Below are 19,711 nucleotides of genomic sequence, written 5' to 3'. Positions count from 1 at the left end.
TATTGTATGATGTGTGTTCCCATATTTTCTAAAAGGAACTTTTGCTTAATATACAAATTTACATACTAAGAGCAAATGTTCATGAAATCATAGATAAGCAAAAGAGAAAGGAGGCTCTAGGGGAGGTCTCCCTGCAGAGGAGCGGAGGCCTGAGCAGCCCCAGCTGCATGCTGGTGTCCTGCCTGCCCCAGAGAATGACTCGGGACCCAACAGGACCAGAGGGAGAGAGGGCCCTTACCCTGGAAGGATGGAGGAGGGTGGGGTTGAGACCATCACTGAAGGCATCTCCTTTCTAGAGAGGAACAGGGACACCCCTCCCAGAGAGAAAGGGCAGATGGATGAAGGAGCTTTGCTCAGAGGCACGGAGTGAGGGTACTGAAGATACACAGCTCAGGAGAAGCTGAGTGACTCAGCAGGGACCACTAGCCAGCTTTGGGAACGTCGTCAAGACCCAGCCTCCGGAATGGCAGCTTCTTTCATTACAGCCAGGCATTCTCTTTTTGAGTCCCTTTTTCTTCTTCTTCTTCTTCTTCTTCTTCTTCTTCTTCATTTTTTAATTAATTTTTATTGGAGTATGGTTGTTTTACAAAGCTGCGCTGAGCCCCTCATCTTTCCCTCATCCGAATTTGTCTAGTCATCCATTGAGTCACTGTCTGTAGACTGCGCATGGTGCAGGCATGCACAGTGGTCAGAAGACCCCCTCCTGAAGCGCTCATGTAACAGCTTTTTCGTGAAGGCATGATGGGCAGAATAAGATGGTGGCATTCTCGAACCCCACAGGTGAGCAGCAATCCGCATGTGCTCATGAACTCTGGCTAAATCATAGCTGAAGTCTTCAGTGTCTCCTGCCCACAGAGGAGAAGATGCTCTAATTACAAGGTCAGCCTCACAGCAGGTTTATCTCCTCTTTCTTCTCAAGAAGATAGCTTCTGAATCTCCTTCACAAACGTATTTGTTTTCCAGTCAAAGAAATACCTCACTTCATTTCTTTAAGTAAACTGTTTCTTCTAAATTTACCTGAATTTTCAAAACAGTCCAGAACTGAAACCTCCACTGTAGCCTGGTAGGAATGGGACTTCCTGAGAGTTTTGCCAGGAGTGCTTGGCCTCAGACAGACCAGGAATACCATAGTGCCCTTTATTACTAGGTTTCAGTATTTCCATTTCAAGCCCTGGTAAATACAGGGCTAGGAGAGAAAAAAAAATTAATGGGAATATTTTCAAGCCTTCGGAAAACTCAGGATTTGATATTTGGCAGGAGGGCTAAGAGGGTGGTTAAAGAAAAAAAGTGCAAATGCTCAAAACTTTCTTGAAGGTTGAGTCGGAGTCCAATTGACTCCGTTCTCTTTTCACACTGGTGCTAGTGAGGGTGCATTTTTTTTCCCCCTGCTAACAACTCTTCTCTTATTCTATGGAATGTTTAATTTGCCCTTTGAAAGAAAGTATGATTTGTTCCATTTTTCCATGTGCAATTTCTGTGCTATTTACAGACTGAGATAAGAATCAAGAGGGATTCATATGCCAAAAGCAGAATTTCAAGGCTGAGCGAGGAATTCAGAGTCCCGAGTCCCAGCTTGAACCGACTCACGCGATTTCTCCCCAGGACAGGGCCTCTCAGGGCCCCGCTGTCACTGGCCTCAGGGACACACAGTGAGCCGACAGGGACGACGGTCCCCAGCAGCCACTGAATCGAAGCACAGTCTACACCAAAATCAAAGTATTTGTCCAAGGGTCACATCTTCTAGAAGATTTGCCATGCAAAGCTACCAAAGACGTACAGCAATTGCGGTGTGAACCCAGCCTGCCCTCGTTACTCAGGGATGTCGGTGTGATTGGAAAACAGTGACTGTTTAGCAGGTGCAGCATGACTGTCACCAAACAGTTCAAGTCAAAATCCATCCCCACTGAAGGGAGGGAAGGGGAAATGGGGTGATTTGGGAGAATAGTGCTGACACATATACACTACCATGCGAAACCAGCTGCTCAGCCACTCAGCCCTGTTCCACCCTCAGCCCCATGGACCGCAGCCCACCAGGCTCCTCCGTCCATGGGATTCTCCAGGCAAGAACACTGGAGTGGGCTGCCACTTCCTACTCCAGCGGGTCTCCCTGACCCAGGGATCTAACCCATGTCTTTTATGTCCCTTGCATTGACCGACAGATTCTTCACTACACGCACCACCTCAGAAGCCCCATGTATAGTTAGCGGGAAGCTGCTGTATAGCACCAGGGAGCTCAGCTGGGTGCTCTGTGATGACCTAGAGGGCTGGAAGGGAGGTCCGTGAGGGAGGGGATATATGGATACTTACAGCTGATTCACTTTGTTGTAAGGCAGAAACTGGCACAGCGTTGCAAAGCAAATATATTCCCATAAAAAATAAAAAATTCATCCCTGTGGATATAAGACAATATCTAACTGGGGGCTTCATCTTCAGAAAAATTTGTAGACTGAAGAAACTCAAACTTGTGACCAAAACAACATGATACAGAAGTTCAGCAAAGTAGGAAGGAGACCAGGGGAATCTGACTTCACAGCAGCGTTTTGGTAAACCAATCCAGCCCGGAGTTCTGTTTACCCATGCTCTGCCTTCTCCTTGGCGTCTCGGTGATGCGTTGTTTCGCGGCTGTTCACCCTCCTGAAGAACGCACATTCCAGTGCAGCCTGCTCAGCTGTCAGGTCCAACACGAGCGCTGGCGGCCCCCACGCCAGCCACCCAACGCCACCCGCTGTCCAGTCTGAGGGGCCAAGGCGCCCATCCCTTCCCACAGCACAGAGAAACCACTCCTTGTTGGTTCACACAAATGTAGTGATAGCCATCACACTCAGAGCAAAAGGAAGGATTTTCTTTTTCACCCTGCTCTGTACACAGGCCAAGATTCAACACAAATCTCCATCTCACGGTCCCGTGTGAGTCTTGTCTCTTCTGAACAGTGTTCACTCTTAGGAGATTGAGATTAATGTGTACACACTGCTATATATAACAGGGAACTACTAAGGACCTGCTGTATAGCACAGGGAACTCGACTCAACACTCTGTAACAACCTATATGGGATAAGAATCTGAAAAAGAAGGCATATATATATCTACATATATAACTGAACCACTTTGCTGTACACCAGAAACACAACACTGTACATCAACTATGCTCCAATAAAATTTTTTTAAATAAAGCTATAAAAAATTATATCAGTAATTCAACACACCTACTGTGTGCCAGGCACTGTGAATGTAAAGATCTTCCCTTATCTCAGCTTTAGAATATTTGCTGAATATCTTTAAAAAATATACATCAACAATTAACTTTGAAAAAAAACAGTACACACTCTTTCAAACAAACAAACAAACAAAAAGCCCTGGCTGAATAAATGCACAATGTGTTGGGTTGGCCAACAATTTGTTTCTGGTTTTTCCATAACATTCCATAACAACCCAATGAATTTTTTGGCCAACCCAATATACATTTATATAAAATGCACCATCACCATGGTGAATTTAACTTTTCATATTAGCCTGATCAGGTAAAGAGCAGGTGATCAGAGGGACTCAAAAATATCAGAGCATCTGTAAATAGCAAGTGTAGCATCTTATGACAAGGGGCAGTGCTCCTCAATTCAACTACTCTATCTAACACTATTACCAGAATCTTTCCTGCCATGGATTATTGGGAAGCACTGTAAATTTTTTAAAAAGAAGAAGAAAGAAAAAAGAAAAAAAAGATGTCATTTTTGATTCCTATTTAAATTTCAAGAGCAAACTCTTAGGCCAAGCCAATGGCACGGACCCAGAATTGGTACCCAGGCATGAGTGAGATTAAATGGGGGTCTCCGTGTGGCAGAAACCATGCCCCCTAGTTCCTGGGGATGCACTGTCATCCTGCATCTGACAGGGAAGGTGAGACTCCTGGGGCCAAGGGGTGCAGATTAATCACCAAGTGAACGGTACTAATTCAATAAACATTTAAAAATAATGAAAAAATAAAAAATAAGAATGCTGTTTATAAAATAATTGCAAGCTGCCTTTATTTTTTTCATATTTATACATTTATAGACTTTCAAGTTCATTTTAGTACTCCGGAGTAATTTTCCAAAGGAAACCTGTCCTGAAGGTCTATTCTCCTGAGATTATCCAAAAGTCATTCCTAGAACCAAAACTGACAAATGGAAAGTTCTATCAGGTCTCTCGTCATGAAGAGGATGTGTGTGTGTTTAGTCGTTAAGTTGTGTCTGACGTTTCGTGATGCCGTGGTCTGTAACACCCAAGCTCTTCTGCCCATGGAATTTTCCAGGCAAGAATACTGGAGTGGGTTGTCATTTCCTCCTCCAGGGGATCTCCCCAACCCAGGGATCAAACCAGCATCTCCTGCATTAGCAGGTGGATTCTTTACTGCTGACCCACCAGGGCCTCCAAAATCAGATTCTGTCCATTGTTCATTAACGGTCAAGGTGGGATGAAATAAAAACTCCTCTGTCTTACTGCAGAGAATATAAATTTAGGGCAAACTTCCTGGAACTCAGATTGGCACATGGATCAAGATTCTTACAAATGTTCTGATCCTTTGACCTAATAATTACACTTCTTGGAATTTATCCCAAGGAAATTATCAGAGAAACAAAGAATTATGTACAAGGATGTTCACTGCGATGCTATTTATAATAGCAAAAATCGTCACTGCCTAATTAACCAACAATAGAGGCTGAGTTAAGGAAATTATACTAAATACATATAATAGAATGCTATTCCACCATTAAAAGCCACGTGTTCAGAGAGTATGAAATAGCTCAGGGAAATGCTGACAAGATAATATTGAGCTAAAAAAGCAGGGCATGGCACATTCACTGCAATGTGACCTCTCTTTTGTAAATACATACACATGTATATCATATGCGATGTGCACACGTAAAAATTGGAAGAAAGGATAAAAATAGCAGACTGAGTTTCCTAAGGGCCAAAGAATGTGATAAAACTTTGAAGGAATTGTTTCTTTTAGTCATGAAAATAAGTCACAGGAGGGATGCTATTCTGCTTTTTATTTCACCAGTGATGAAAGTCTAGCAAAGAGAGATTCAGTTGTCTAGCATCACACAGCTAATGAGCAGTCAGTGTTGAACACTAGAGAATCTAGGTCTTATGTAACCTTCTCCACCGTGGGTTCTAGCGCTTATTTTTCCCTCCTATTATTTTTGTATCTGTCCAAATTCTCTCAATAAACATTTTGCTTTTGTAACCAAAAGTAAATTGGTTACTTTTGTAACCAATTTTTAAAAGTTTATAATAGTGTATAGAGAGTAATTGACGCGATGATTGAAATTAGGGCTTCCCAGGTAACACTAGGGGTAAAGAATCCACCTGCCATCGCAGGGGATGCAAAAAGTTGTACATAATTAGAGACTGAATAACAACCAGTCACCAAGCAGACAGAAGCAGATGCCGTGAACCCTGGGCCCTAAACCCACAGAAGGCAGACCTAGCCTCCTCCTCTCCTGAATGCTATAACCTCAAGCAAAATTTCTGGTGAAATATTTATTTTATTTTGCTTTTAAACTTTTTATTTTGTATTGAGCTATATAACCTCTACCTCAAGAGGACCCAACTGAGCGACTGATCTGAACTGAACTGATATAACCTATTAACAATGTTGTGATAGTTTCAGGGGAACAGCAAAGGGACTCGACCATGCATATACATGTATCCATTCCCCCAAACTCCCTTCCCATTCAGGCTGAAAATTTCTGGCAAAATATTTAAATCTAAAAACTTATTTCCCCACAACCAATTCTTACATCTGTTTTCTCCACAATCAGATCTTAAGCAACCTGAAGCCAAGATAGTCTTGAAGATTTCAGGGGGAAGAATTTCACAGAGCATCTTTTGTTACCTACTGCTTAAGAAACTGACTCATTGGAAAAGACCATGATGCTGGGAAAGATCGAGGGCAGGAGGTCAAGAAGGCAGCAGAACATGAGATGGTTGGATGGCATCACCAGCTCAACAGATATGAGTCTGAGCAGACTCCAGGAGATGGGGAAGGACAGGGAAGCCTGGTGTGCTGCAGTCCATGGGCTGCAAAGAGTCAGACACAACTTAGCAACTGAACAACAACAAAAGCATACAGACCCACACCCCGAAGTACTCCATTCCAGCATCCTCCAGCTGCTCCTGGGAGGCTATTTAAACACAGGATATTTTCTAGAGAGCTACACTCTTAATGTGGATCCTTCATCATATTCATTACAGCCCATTTACACTCGTGTAAACTGATGCTGCCAGAGTAACCAAACTTTAAAATGTTAATATAAACACGATACCTCTTTTAATTGCAATAGACACATTCTTAAGTCATTTAATCCAACAGGACCCATTACCAGTAAACAAAAGCACATTTTTGGCCGCTTCCCCAGACAGTACAAAGGAAGGAGGAAAGTAAACGGTTTCCCCAGTGAGTGGCCCTGTCCCCTCTGTGTTTTGAGGGGGGATTTGTAGATGTAAACTCTGGTCCCAGGCCAGTGGCATAGGAGATGGAGAAACTCAGGGAAGTGTGTGAACTGGGCTAACTTCAGGCTTGTGGGTGAGATGTGGGAAGGCACAAAGAAGCTCTTCTCCACACCATCAAGGTGTGGAAAAGATGCTTACTGGGCCTGTGGCCCAGACGGCACCCAGGTAGCCTGCAGCGGAGCCAGCCAGCGGGTAAATCCATCACCCCCCGGGGACCACCAAGCGTAGACTGAGCTGACTGCTGCTCATTTGGAGGGCTTAAATAATGTGCAGTTTCAAGGGAATTTGTTTTTATTAACTAGTTGGATAATTTGATGTGACGGGACTGTGTTCACACATAGAAAACTGAGAGGCATTCTTGCCGTCCACTGAAGAGGCTGTTTGACTTTTTATTGCAATGGATTTCCTTTCTCGAAAGCTAAAAATCTTTTCAACGTACTCCTGTGTCTACATGATTCAATTTAGGTTTTAGTAAACTAATTACCAGACAGTTACCATTAAATTGGTTTCTTCCTTTCCAATCTTGGTAGAATTGTCATTCTCCACCCCACTCCCCACCCAACCCACCCAGACTGTGATGTTGGCACAGGACAGAGATCTTGAAAAATACAGGGCTTTGTTAATACCATTTTTAAACTTTTATTGGAGTATAATCGCTTCACAACGCTGTGTTACTTTCTGCTGTACAGCTAAGCGAATCAGTTACACGTATACATATACCCCCTCTTTTTTAAGGATTTCCTTCCCATTTCAGTGACCACCGAGCCTTAGAGTTCCCTGAGCTATACAGTAGGTTCTCATTAGTTATTTATTTTATACACAGTATCAATAGCGTATATGTGTCAATTCCAATCCCCCAATTCATTCTACCCACCCCTTCCCCTTTGACATCAGTATATTTGTTCTCTACATCTGCTCATCTATTCCTGTTTTACAAATAAGTTGATCTGTACCATTTTTCTAGATTCCACATATGTGTTTAATATATGAGATTTGCTTTCCTCTTTCTGACTTATTTCACCCTGTACGACAGTCTCTAGGTCCATCCACGTCTCTGCCAATGGCACTGTTTCCTTCCTTTTTATGGCTAAGTAATATTCCACGTTACTCTCATAGTACGTGCACCACTTGGAGATCTGTGTGCTTCCACCGGCAGCTGGTTTCTGAGAGCAGGTTCACGTTCAGTTCTGGAGTGCTGGCTTTGGCTAATTTGTGTGTCCTCATTCTATTTCCAAATCCATCTCAGGAAAGCTCTCTTCTGCCCCAATGATGGATCAGATTCAATGATTGTCAGTATGACATTCACGTCATTGCATTGAGTGACACTGAGCATAAACGAGGTTTGAACCTGCCTCTAAGCTTTGAGAAAAGAACAGCAAAACTGTAAGCAGTGACCCTATGGCTTTGGAGTTTCCAAAAGTGGTCTTCCATCAACACTCTATGATAGCATCTCTCTTTAGATGGGCAGGCTCCATTGAAATATAATTTTTAATGTCATTCAGTTCAGTTCAGCTCAGTCACTCAGTCATGTCTAACTGTTTGTGAGCCCATGAATTGCAGCATGCCAGGCCTCCCTGTCCAACACCAACTCCCAGAGTCGGCCCAAACCCTTGTCCATTGAGTTGGTGATGCCATCCAACCATCTCATCCTCTGCCGTCCCCTTCTCCTCCTGCCCCCAATCCCTCGCAGCATCAGGGTCTTTTCCAATGAGTCAGTTCTTCGTGTAAGGTGGTCAAAGTATTGAAGTTTCAGCTTCAACATCAGTCCCTCAAATGAACACCCAGGTCTGATCTCCTTTAGGATGGACTGGTTGGATCTCCTTGCAGTCCAAGGGACTCTCAAGAGTCTTCTCCAACACCACAGTTCAAAAGCATCAATTCTTCAGTGCTCAGCTTTCTTCATAGTCCAACTCTCACATCCATACATGACCACTGGAAAAACCATAGCCTTGACTAGATGGACCTTTGTGGGCAAAGTAATGTCTCTGCTTTTGAATATGCTATCTAGGTTGGCCATAACTTTCCTTCCAAGGAGTAAGTGTCTTTTAATTTCATGGCTGCAATCACCATCTGCAGGATTTGGGAGCCCAGAAAAATAAAGTCAGCCATTGTTTCCACTGTTTCCCCATCTATTTCCCATGAAGTGATGGGACCAGATGCCATGATCTTCGTTTTCTGAATGGTGAGCTTTAAGCCAACTTTTTCACTCTCCACTTTCACTTTCATCAAGAGGTTTTTTAGTTCCTCTTCACTTTCTGCCATAAGGGTGGTATCATCTGCATATCGGAGGTTATTGATATTTCTCCCGGCAATCTTGCTTCCAGCTTGTGTTTCTTCCAGCCCAGCGTTTCTCATGATGTACTCTGTGTAGAAGTTAAATAAGCAGGGTGACAATATACAGCCTTGACGTACTCCTTTTCCTATTTGGAACCAGTCTGTTGTTCCATGTCCAGTTCTAACTCTTGCTTCCTGACCTGCATGTAGGTTTCTCAAGAGGCAGGTCAGGTGGTCTGGTATTCCCATCTCTTTCAAAGTTTCCACAGTTTATTGTGATCCACACAGTCAAAGGCTTTGGCATAGTCAATAAAGCAGAAATAGATGTCTTTCTGGACCTCTCTTGCTTTTTCGATGATCCAGAGGCTGTTAGCAACTTGATCTCTGGTTCCTCTGCCTTTTCTAAAACCAGCTTGAATATCTGGAAGTTCACAGTTCACGTATTGCTGAAGCCTGGCTTGGAGAATTTTAAGCGTTACTTTACTAGCATTAAGATGAGTGCAATTGTGCAGTAGTTTGAGCGTTCTTTGGCATTGCCTTTGTTTTGGATTGGAATGAAAACTGACCTTTTCCAGTCCTGTGGCCACTGCTGAGTTTTCCAAATTTGCTGGCATATTGAGTGCAACACTTTCACAGCATCATCTTTGAGGATTTGAAATAGCTCAACTGGAATTCCATCACCTCCTCTAGCTTTGTTGTCATACTAACTACAAAACTGAAAATGTTAATACAAAATGGCTTGTATATAAAATATAAACATTTTTAAAAGGATGTAAACTTTAAAGAGGGAAAATTCTACCCAGCCTTTATGAAATTCATCAAATAAAGAACAAAATCATATTGCCTCACTGAAATATAAATCTTGTAAAAGCAGAGAGAGAGATAGCAATCATGTCAGGCAGGGGTTTAACAGAGAAGTACTGCAGAAACAGGCAAGGCATCACTAGGATTTTTAACCATACATCCCTGAGGTTGCTCCACTCTTCTGGTGTTTGCCAAGAAGTAATTTTGTGGTGAGGCAAAAACTAAGATCCAATCCCAAGTAATTCTCAGTCCAGAGAGCCATAGGAGCTAGTGAGAAGCAATGTGGAGATCCCTGAGGTCAAGCTCAGAAAACTGGGGTTCAGTGCTTCTTCAGTTCCAATTATCCACATGATGAATCCAACTCCTTCATCTCAACATGTTGATACCGACTTATCAGCAAGAACTGGCACTCAGACACAGTCATCACGAGCAAGGCAGCTGAACCTCAGGCTCCTTGGCTGAGACCCTGAAGCGCTACAAGCCCCTCGCTCAGTCCAACAGGCAGAGCCTAGGGGGAGGGCTCGGGGCTGTAAGAGGGTGACCCTAAAGGAACCAAATGGAGTGAGGACCTTAGACCTTGAGGACCTAAAGGAACCAAATGGAGTGAGGACTTTAGACCTTGAAAGAGATGCAAAGTTGATGGAAGAATTAGATACTGAAAATAAGGAGAGAAAACCTCCTTCAAGATCCAGGACCTCAGTGTCACCAAGTATCTCCACAGTGAGAAAAACTCCTGGCCTCCCTCTGTTGCCGTCTGCTAAGTGTCTGTATTTAAATATCCTTTGTGGTTGGTAATGATGAATTCAGTCCCTGTCAGTTTTCCTCATCCACAATCCATTCTCTTCTCAAAAGTGTGACTGTGAGAATAAATCTGACCTTATCCATTAGGATTCAAACTTCCCCTGTGGCCCAGTGGTTAGGAGTCCACGTACCATTGCAAGGGACACAGGTTCGATCCCTGGTCTGCTCAAATTCCACACACTGAATCTTCTAAGATTTGTGTGCCTCAGCTCCAGAACCAAAGCACCCTAGAGCCTGTGCTCGGCGACGAGAAGCCCTTGCATGGCAACTAGAGAAATCCTGCTCACAGCAAGGAAGACGTGGTGTAGCCAAAAATAAAGTAAGAGATTTAAGTTTGCCTGTATATTTTAATATACGATAGTAAAAATTACATTTTACATTTAAGAATAATAACAGTAGGCATTTATTGAGCACTTGCTATGTCCCAGGAATTGCTTTCAAAGCTTTCCAGGTTTTCATCCTCACAGCCCTATGTGTGAGCTCTATCTCTAACCTCATCTTGCAGAAGCACAGAGAGGGTCGTAACTTGCCCAGCATTGAGTGAAAGAATCAAGATACAAACAGAGGCAGCTGGACCCTAGAGACTGAATTTGGTCACAACTTTGTTGTTTATATATTTGTAATGTTGTTAGTTTCTACCATACAACAAAGTGAATCAGCTGTATTTATACATACATCCCCTCCCTCTTGCGCCTCCCTCCCACCCCACCCCACCCCACCCTCATCCCACCCCACCCCACCCCACCCCACCCTCATCCCGCCACCCCACCCTCATCCCACCCCACCCCACCACACGCCACCCCACCCTCATCCCACCCCACCCCACCCCACCCCACCCTCATCCCGCCCCTCTAGGTCATCACAGAGCACCAAGCTGAACCCCCTGTGCTATACAGCAGCTTCGCACCAGCTATCTACTTTACACATGGTTCAGCTACATCCTTGCTACACATACCTGCTAATATTTGCTTTCTAACTGAATCCTGGGTGCAAGGAAAACTTTAACATCTGCAGATACTTTCGAATAATGTAAGAAATTAAAACATGAAATTTCACCTGTGAATTGATCCAGGAAAAAAAAAAAATGAGGAAAAAGTAAAGTAAGTTTTTAAATGTGCTAGGTGCTAAATTTGAAATCAAAGACATTTCTAAGAATCCTTTCCGAGGATATCACTCAGAGTACAGGTAACCAAAGGTGATCAGCTGTTTCTTGAGGCCCATTGATTCTGGGCTTCTGGTGTGATTAGGTGTAAGTAGCAAAGATTTAGAGATTAAGCTATATACAGCTCTTCAACCCATGGTGGTGTCTTGGTGCCATTTTTCATTAGCTCTTGGCAGTATCACGAGGTGTGCCCTACAAAACACATACCAGAGCTCCCTCTAAAAGAACCACTTCTACAATTAGAGTTTAATATTTTTTAAAATAGCACTAGGTTACTGTCAGTAGCAGGCTTCATTGATGGTTCAGATGGTAAGGAATCTGCCTGCAATGAAGAAGACCTGGGTTCAATCTGTGGGTCGGGAAGATCCCCTGGAGGAGGACATGGCAATCCACTCCAGTCTCTTGTGTGGAGAATCCCCATGAACAGAGGAGCCTGGCAGGCTATAGTCCTTGGGATCTCAAAGAATCGGACACGGCTGAGAATTAAAACTTCCTTTCACTGTAAGTAGTAAGGCATGCACCATTTCCTGAAATGATATACAAAAGTATCTCATTCAGACACGTTTTTCTTTTCCTTATTATCGCATAGTAGGCACTCAGTAAAAATGGAATAAATTGAATTGATTTGAAAAGCAAATCCTAAGTCAAATACAAGGAATGATGGATTTCCTATAGCAATTATTACCCACAGACTTCAAGGGAAATGTTTTTAAATGTCTTTCTAAGGGATTAGTTTTTTTCTTCTGTTTCCCAAAATTTTTATCTATGACTGATTATTCGCAGGTATAACTCAAAGTATATCAAATTATAGAGATTTGGGGAGTGGCTCCTGGCAATTCAAGCCTACATTTTCAGCCCCTGCTGCTGCTGCTGCTAAGTCACTTCAGTCAGGTCCTACTCTGTGTGACTCCATAAACAGCAGCCCACCAGGTTCCCCCATCCCTGGGATTCTCCAGGCAAGAACACTGGAGTGGGTTGCCATTTCCTTCTCCAACGCATGAAAATGAAAAGTGAAAGTGAAGTTGCTCAGTCATGCCCGACTCTTAGCGACTCCATGGACTGCAGCCTACCAGGCTCCACCGTCTATGGGATTTGCCAGGCAAGAGTACTCGAGTGGGTTGCCACTGCCTTCTCCGTTTCAGCCCCTGAGGAAACTTTAAATCGTTTCTCTGCAAGTTTATAATCTGGAGAAGGACACAGCTGAGCGACTTCACTTTCACTTTTCACTTTCATGCGTTGGAGAAGGAAATGGCAACCTTGTTCATTTTCAGGTCCACAAAAACCCTATATGGAGGAACAAGAAAATATTGATTAGGTGGCATCCTGAAAAATAAAGAGTATTTGCTACCAACCCCAAAAAAGAATTGGACTAAAATGGTGGGTGTTGAACAAAGGTTACGCAGAACTAAGCAGATCAAAAATGGAATGCAGGAGAGAAGCTGAACCGCCCCCCTAGGAATTCCCATTGGTTAGAATGTTCCTTAGCTTAGCATCCCTCTGTATGGTCTCCAGAGTTAATGTACCATATTCTCCACGGTTTGATGAAGACTCCAGAGCCCTTAAGATATGAATTGCTATAATTCCTAAATCAAACAGCATTCAGTTCAGTTCCAGACCACTGCGGGGTAATAAGACCGGTATTTCTTATTTTAATTAGTCATTTTCTACTTCTAACAACTTCTTTGACAATCTTGGATTACTTGTTTGTTTATATGTGATAAAAGCCATGTTTGGCTAAAAATATGAATGCCACATTTGAATGTCCATTTACATTTTAGTAGTTATAGAAATAAACTTTCTAGGCCTTTAGATTAGAGCTTTTTATAGACACTGAATACAATCACCTAATCTATTTTAATATTATCCCTTTCAGCTGCCTCATGAGTATCTCCTAACACAGCAGAGAGATCAAGTTGATAATATAAATTCAAGACAAAACGCCTCAACACTCATCAGAAACTGTCTTTTAGTTTGCAGAGAAATTTGCTTGTGACATTTGAATTTTCAAGACAAATTAAAAAGTCATGTGGCTACATAAAAGTATTGTGTGTTTTTACTGGATTGTGTGGTCCTTAGGTGTGAAGGCTATCTCAGATTCCTGAATCCTGTCTCCTGCTCAATAGATATTTATTGAAGGGAGGAAGAGAGTTCATACCATTTTTCTCAACGAGTATATGCCAGATAGTGAGAGCACCCCTCAAGCACACAGAACAGCTCCAATTGTCCCTGTATCCACGGAGCGCTGGCTCCAAGACTGGTGGCCAAACTCCACCTACGTTCTCGTTCTGTAGCCTGCCCTCAGCTTGTGTGGTTCTGCATCCCACAGAACCTCATCGTGGCCTTCAGGGGATCAGACGTTTTTGCCTTCACAGGATTTTTCCTTCAGAAAAATAAGATGAAAAAAATGAATTTTCCAACTGCTTTTTAATATAAAAACAAATATGCATGCATGCTAAGTCACTACAGTCATGTCTGACTCTTTAGGATCCCATGGACTGCAACCCGCCAGGTTCCTCTGTTCATGGGATACTCTAGGCAAGAATACTGGGGTGGATCCCCATGCCCTCCTCCAGAGGAGCTTCCCAACCCAGGGATCAAACCCTGCAGGCAGATTCTTAACCTGCTGGGCCGCCTGGGAAGCCCCCAAACAAATATGTTAATATTGTATAGCCAAACACTTTATTTGGCTCAGAAGCTCATTATTTTTTTCTTCTGCACTTAAGAACTGAAAACACCTTTGTGAGCTCCTGAAAGCCCTGTGAGCCGTAGGCGCAGCTCCCCTTCCCCACCCTCACCCCCGTGTGCCTGGTAGGGTCCTCAGGCCTGGCCTCAGGAGGTCCCCGCTCTGGCCGTATTCCCTGTGGCTCTCTGCTGCTGTGTTTCCATCCTCAAAACTGCTTACTGATTGCAGGCCTGCCGTATGCAATCTCAAAGAACAAAAACTTCCAGTACTTCTCTATGATGTCAGACGATTCTCAAACCTAGAGCCATGATTTTAATCTCCTTGCTTTTGTCACACATCCAACAGTTGAACTGTCACCAAATACGTTTGTATCACAAAATATCTTTAAATCAGCTGAGCTCACCCTTCCAGCTGTTGCAATAAATGAACAAACTAAAGGAAAACCAAAACCCCAAGTGATGAAGAATGATTGATTTCTATTTCTCTTTCCTCCTCCCCTGCATTTGGCTGCATATACTCCATTGCCTCCCCAGTGTTTTTGGACCTTGAGTAAGAGCACGCCCTTGCCAATGTGAAGAAATTGAGCTCCATTTTCATGCCTTGGAATGAAAAGTACTATGAGTACTATGTACTCAGCCCCCAAGCCTTCTGAGCTTCAGCCATAATTAGCTGCAATGTGTTTATGGGACCAGGAGAATTTAGAACATGCAAGACATGAGTCCAGAAAGGATGATATCAAAATCCTTGTTTATTCTGGGTTTTAGTCTAATCTCATTGGGTTTTCAAATACATCATTGTTTTTCTTGAATATTAGCGACACGGGAGGAAAAAATCCCCACACAATTGATTCACTCAGACCTGGTACTCAAATCAATCAGATTTAAAAGGGGAGGAGTTGATGTTGCTTTAAATTCACACCCTGGATGTGGGCTCAGCCCTGAAAGGCCCTGTTTTGTTTTCCTTTCATTTGGTGAATAACCTGGTAAATATTTGCTCTCATGACCAAAAATTGTCTTGAAATGTATGTAAGCACGCTGAATGCCAACAAGAACAGGCATCCTTTGGAAAAGTGTGATGTCAGAAGCAAATGTGACATCAAGAAGCTGGCTTCACTCTCTGCAGCCCTTAGAGCAGGCTGGCATGAACTCTGCACACAGCGGTCCTCAATCCATGCTTGTTTCAATGACCCCTTGTAAATTCTTCCATCTTCCATACCTCACAAATGCTATGAACTTTTTTCTGAAAACTAAGCCAGGGGTGGTCTCAGAAAGCAGCAAAATAGACCACTAATTCCACCGTGTAATTTGTAAACCTCCAAAAAACATACCCTTTCCCCAAGAAAGGCCATCCCACACTCCCCAAGTCTCCAACCCTCAGACTTATCACCAGGTTAAGATTTCATCATTTAGAATATTACTCAGTCTTAAAAAAGAATACAATTTGGACACAGACTGCAACACAGATGAATCTTGAAGACATTATGGGTGTGTGCTAAATTGCTTTCAGTTGTATTTGACTCTTTGTGACCCTGTAGACCATAGCTCTCCAGGCTCCTCTGTCCGTGGGATTCTCTAGACAAGAATACTGGAGTGGGTTGCCGTGCCCTTCTCCAGGGGATCTTCCTGACCCAGGGATCGAACCTGCGTCTTGTATGTCTCCAGCACTGGCAGGCAGGTTCCCTACCACGAACACCACCTGGGGAGACATTATACTCAGTGAAATAAACCAGTCACAAAAAGACGAATGCTGTAGAATTCCACTTACAGGAAGTCCCTAGAGCAGTCAGATTCACCCAGACAGAAAGGAGGATGGTGGTTCTGAGGAAGAGAAGGCCTGGGGTTGTTGTCTAGCGGGGATGGAGTTTCAGTCTGGGAAGATGCAAACGTTCTGGAGATGGATGGTGGTGATGTGAACAACAGTGTGATTATACTTAATTCTTTAGAACTATATACTTAATCGTCACAAAGGTCAGTTTTATGTTATATGTATTTTGTTGTTACTATTTAGTCAATAAGCTGTGTCCAACTCTGTCCATGGGATTTCCCAGGCAAGAACACTGGCGTGGGTTGTCATTTCCTTCTCCAGGGGATCTTCCCGACCCAGGAATTGAACCTGTGCATCCTGCATTGGCAGGGGGATTCTTTACCACTGAGCCACCAGGGAAGCCCAATGTATATTTTACCACAGTTTAAAAAAAGAAAAAAAAGATTCCAGTATTGATGGAACCCAGAACCCACATCAGTCATCAATGTGTGCCTTGATCCACTTAATAAACACAGACATAGCAAGGCTATCGAATACTGTCAGCTTGACACTGAATTCGTCTTCATACCCTAACAATATCCAACAAGCTTTTACAATTAACTAATTAAACAGCTAACACATAACACTGAAAACTATTAATACAAGAGTGAGCAATAGACAGCAAATAGCTGTGTTGAGGAGGAAAGTCTTGGCTTTCTTATCCTGAGTGTCAATAGTGGCAAGTCTTCCTGGAAGCTCAGTTTCACTCAAATCTTTGGGAAAAAGCTCCAGGTTATCTCATTGGCAAAGTCACACTTCAAGATTAGACGTGTACTGACATGTTTCAAGCTAGAATGTAAAAGATACATGGATTTTCATGCTTTGTAGATATTTGTTACATAAATTATATTGTGAAAATTTTTAAGCATAAGCAAAAGTAGAGAGGCTTGCAATATAATAAATCCCTATATATCCTTACCGGACTCGACTATTATCAAGACGTTTGGGGACTTGCCTGGTGGTCATTGTGGTTAAGACAATGCACTCCATGCGTTTCTAATGTATGGAGTGCAGTTCAATCCCTGGTCAAGGAAATACGATCCCACATGCTGCTCTGCTTGGCCAAATTTTTTTTTTTTAATTAAGACGTTTCTATCATTTGTTCCTTCCTTTCTCTCTTTCTCCCTCCTTTCCTGACTCCCTTTCTTCTTTTTTTAATTGGTAAAGAATTTCAAAATAAATTTCAATCCTCATGTCATTTCATTCCTGCTCAGTTGCTCAGTCGTGTCCAACTGTTTGCAGTCCCATACACTGTAGCCCACCAGGCTCCTCTGTCCATGGGATTCTCCAGGCAAGAATACTGGAGTGGGTTACCATTCCCTCCTCCAGGGGATCTTCCTGACCTGGGAATCGAACTCACATCTCTTATGTCTCCTGCACTGGCAGGCAGATCCTTTCACCGCTACACAGTTAGCATACATCTGTTTTTAAAAAAGGAAAAACAGACACATCTTACTTAACTACCATGTCATTATCACAACCTCAAAAAATAAAAATAATTTCTTGGTGTCATGAAACAATCCATATTCTATCTCTCGGAGTATCTCAAGTGTCTTTTACCACATTGCCTGTGTGAATCGGGGTTCCCACAAGATCTGTACACAGAGTGGTTCAGAGTCCTTCCAATCTCTTTTCTTCTAGAATCGCCCCTCATCTTTCTCTGTGGTTGACTCTGTGAAGATCAGCCAGGTATGTATGCTATAGAAGTCTCTCTCCCCAAATTCACTTCTTCACTTCTTCCTGTCTTTGAACTTGCAATTCCAGGGCTGTGTTTTCTCTAACTCAGAAGTGGGCTCCAAAAATTCATCAGGTTCAGGTTCAACTCTGAATCTTTTTTTTTTAATTTAATTTTTAATTTAATCTTTTTTATTTAGTAAAGATTTTATTAAATATCAGTGATAGAACCAGACAACCCCCCCCAAATATTTCTGAGGGCCTTAGAATTTTTGCTTATTTCTTTTTAAAAATATTTTATTTTGTACTGGGTTGTAAGCTGGTGGCTCAGTGGTAAAGAACCCATCACAGTGAAGGAGACATAAGAGAAATGGGTTTGATCCCTGGGTCAGGAAGATCCTCTGGAGGAGGAAGTAGCAACCTACTCCAGTAATTTTGCCTGGAGAATCCCATCGATAGAGGAGCCTGGCAGGCTACAGTCTATGGGGTTGCAAAGAGTTGGACGCAACTGAAGTGACCTAGCATACACATAACCGAATAACAGACAATGTTATCATAGTACTCAGCCATACATACACATGTATCCCTTCTCCCCAGACTCCCCTCCCCTCCAGGTCAGCTCCAAATCTTTTGCATTTTGCATTTCTCACGAGAACATTTCATGGGTTGTTTCCTTCTTGTTGCCTCACACCTAGTTGCCTCCCACTCAGTGATGTTCAGATGGAGACAGTCTACTCTTTCCAGAGTGAAAATTCCTACCCAACTTTCATGTGTATATTGATTTCCTCCTTGATACTCTGTGCTTGAACTGCCTACGTCACAACAGACCACAAAACAGCGACTTTCCAATTAGCTATTGCTACTGCATAACAAACAACCCCAAACCGAGTGGCTTTAAAACTGCAACCATTTTGTTTGCTCACATTAATATGAATGACAGCTTGGGTGAGCTCAGGCAGGCAGTTTTTCCTGATCATTCTTGTGGCACTGGCTGGGGTCATTCATCCTACCGGATTCAGCTGGGCTGGGCTGGGCTGGAGAGTTCAACACGCTGCTAGGGTCCTAGCTCTCAGGCAGCTGGTGTCTCCTTCCACATGCCTGGCTTGGGCCTCCCATGGCACCCTGGTCCCTGGGGAGACTTACAAGTCTCCTGGTTTTGAAGACTACTGGTTTTACAAGACTCCTGGTTTTGAAGACAGAGGGTTCCAGCTGACAAAGAAGCTGCAGATCTCTGAAGGGCCAGTGTCAGAAGCCACATAGCATAACTGTCACCTCATCTATTGGTCAGAACCAGTCCTAAGCCCAGCCTAGATCAACAGGGCTGGAAAGAGCTTCTCTCTCAAAGCCACCCTGCCAAAGAGGCTGGGAGATGTTATTGGGGCCACCCTTGGAAGCACAATCTGTCACAGCAGTGTGTGGGTGGACCAGGTGGTGACAGGCTAATGTTTCCAGCATAAAGTTCCCATCACACTTTGACCGAGTGGTTTCCTTCACGGATGACCTTGGCCTGAGTCACATCATTCATTATATGCTGCAAAATGGTGACATTCTAATTCAGGCCAGTATTCCAGACTTTTTGTAGAGTGTTCCTCCATCCATAAAAGCTACTACATTTGTGCACAAAAAGCAGGATACGTGCATGATTCTTTTCCTTTAGTTGCCAGTGCTCAGATAGACCACTTCTCATCCTAACTACCTGGAACGATGACCAAGAAACTGTTGGGTTTTGTTGAACACGTGTGCTTTTCTTTTGTTCCGTTCTGCTGTTCCCACCCCTATATTTAGTATCACTGACAATCAACGCATTTTCATATTCCCTGTATGAATATATTCCCTGTCACCATTTTTGGATGCTTCCACGGCTGTACCTTGGATCAGTGGTGCCCCTTCACAATATCCAGTGTATCATTTTGCCATGAGTCCAGTAGTCTTCAAAAGCTTTCTTTCTTCCTGGCACACCAAAACGTCCTGCCTCACTGTTGTGCTTTTTGTCTCAGAACTGGTTCCCTCTGATGGGA

Source organism: Ovis aries, chromosome 3, assembly GCF_016772045.2.
Source record: "Ovis aries strain OAR_USU_Benz2616 breed Rambouillet chromosome 3, ARS-UI_Ramb_v3.0, whole genome shotgun sequence".
Lineage (NCBI taxonomy): Eukaryota > Metazoa > Chordata > Mammalia > Artiodactyla > Bovidae > Ovis > Ovis aries.
The sequence above is the reverse complement of the archived record's forward strand: the minus strand, read 5'-3'. Positions refer to the sequence as shown.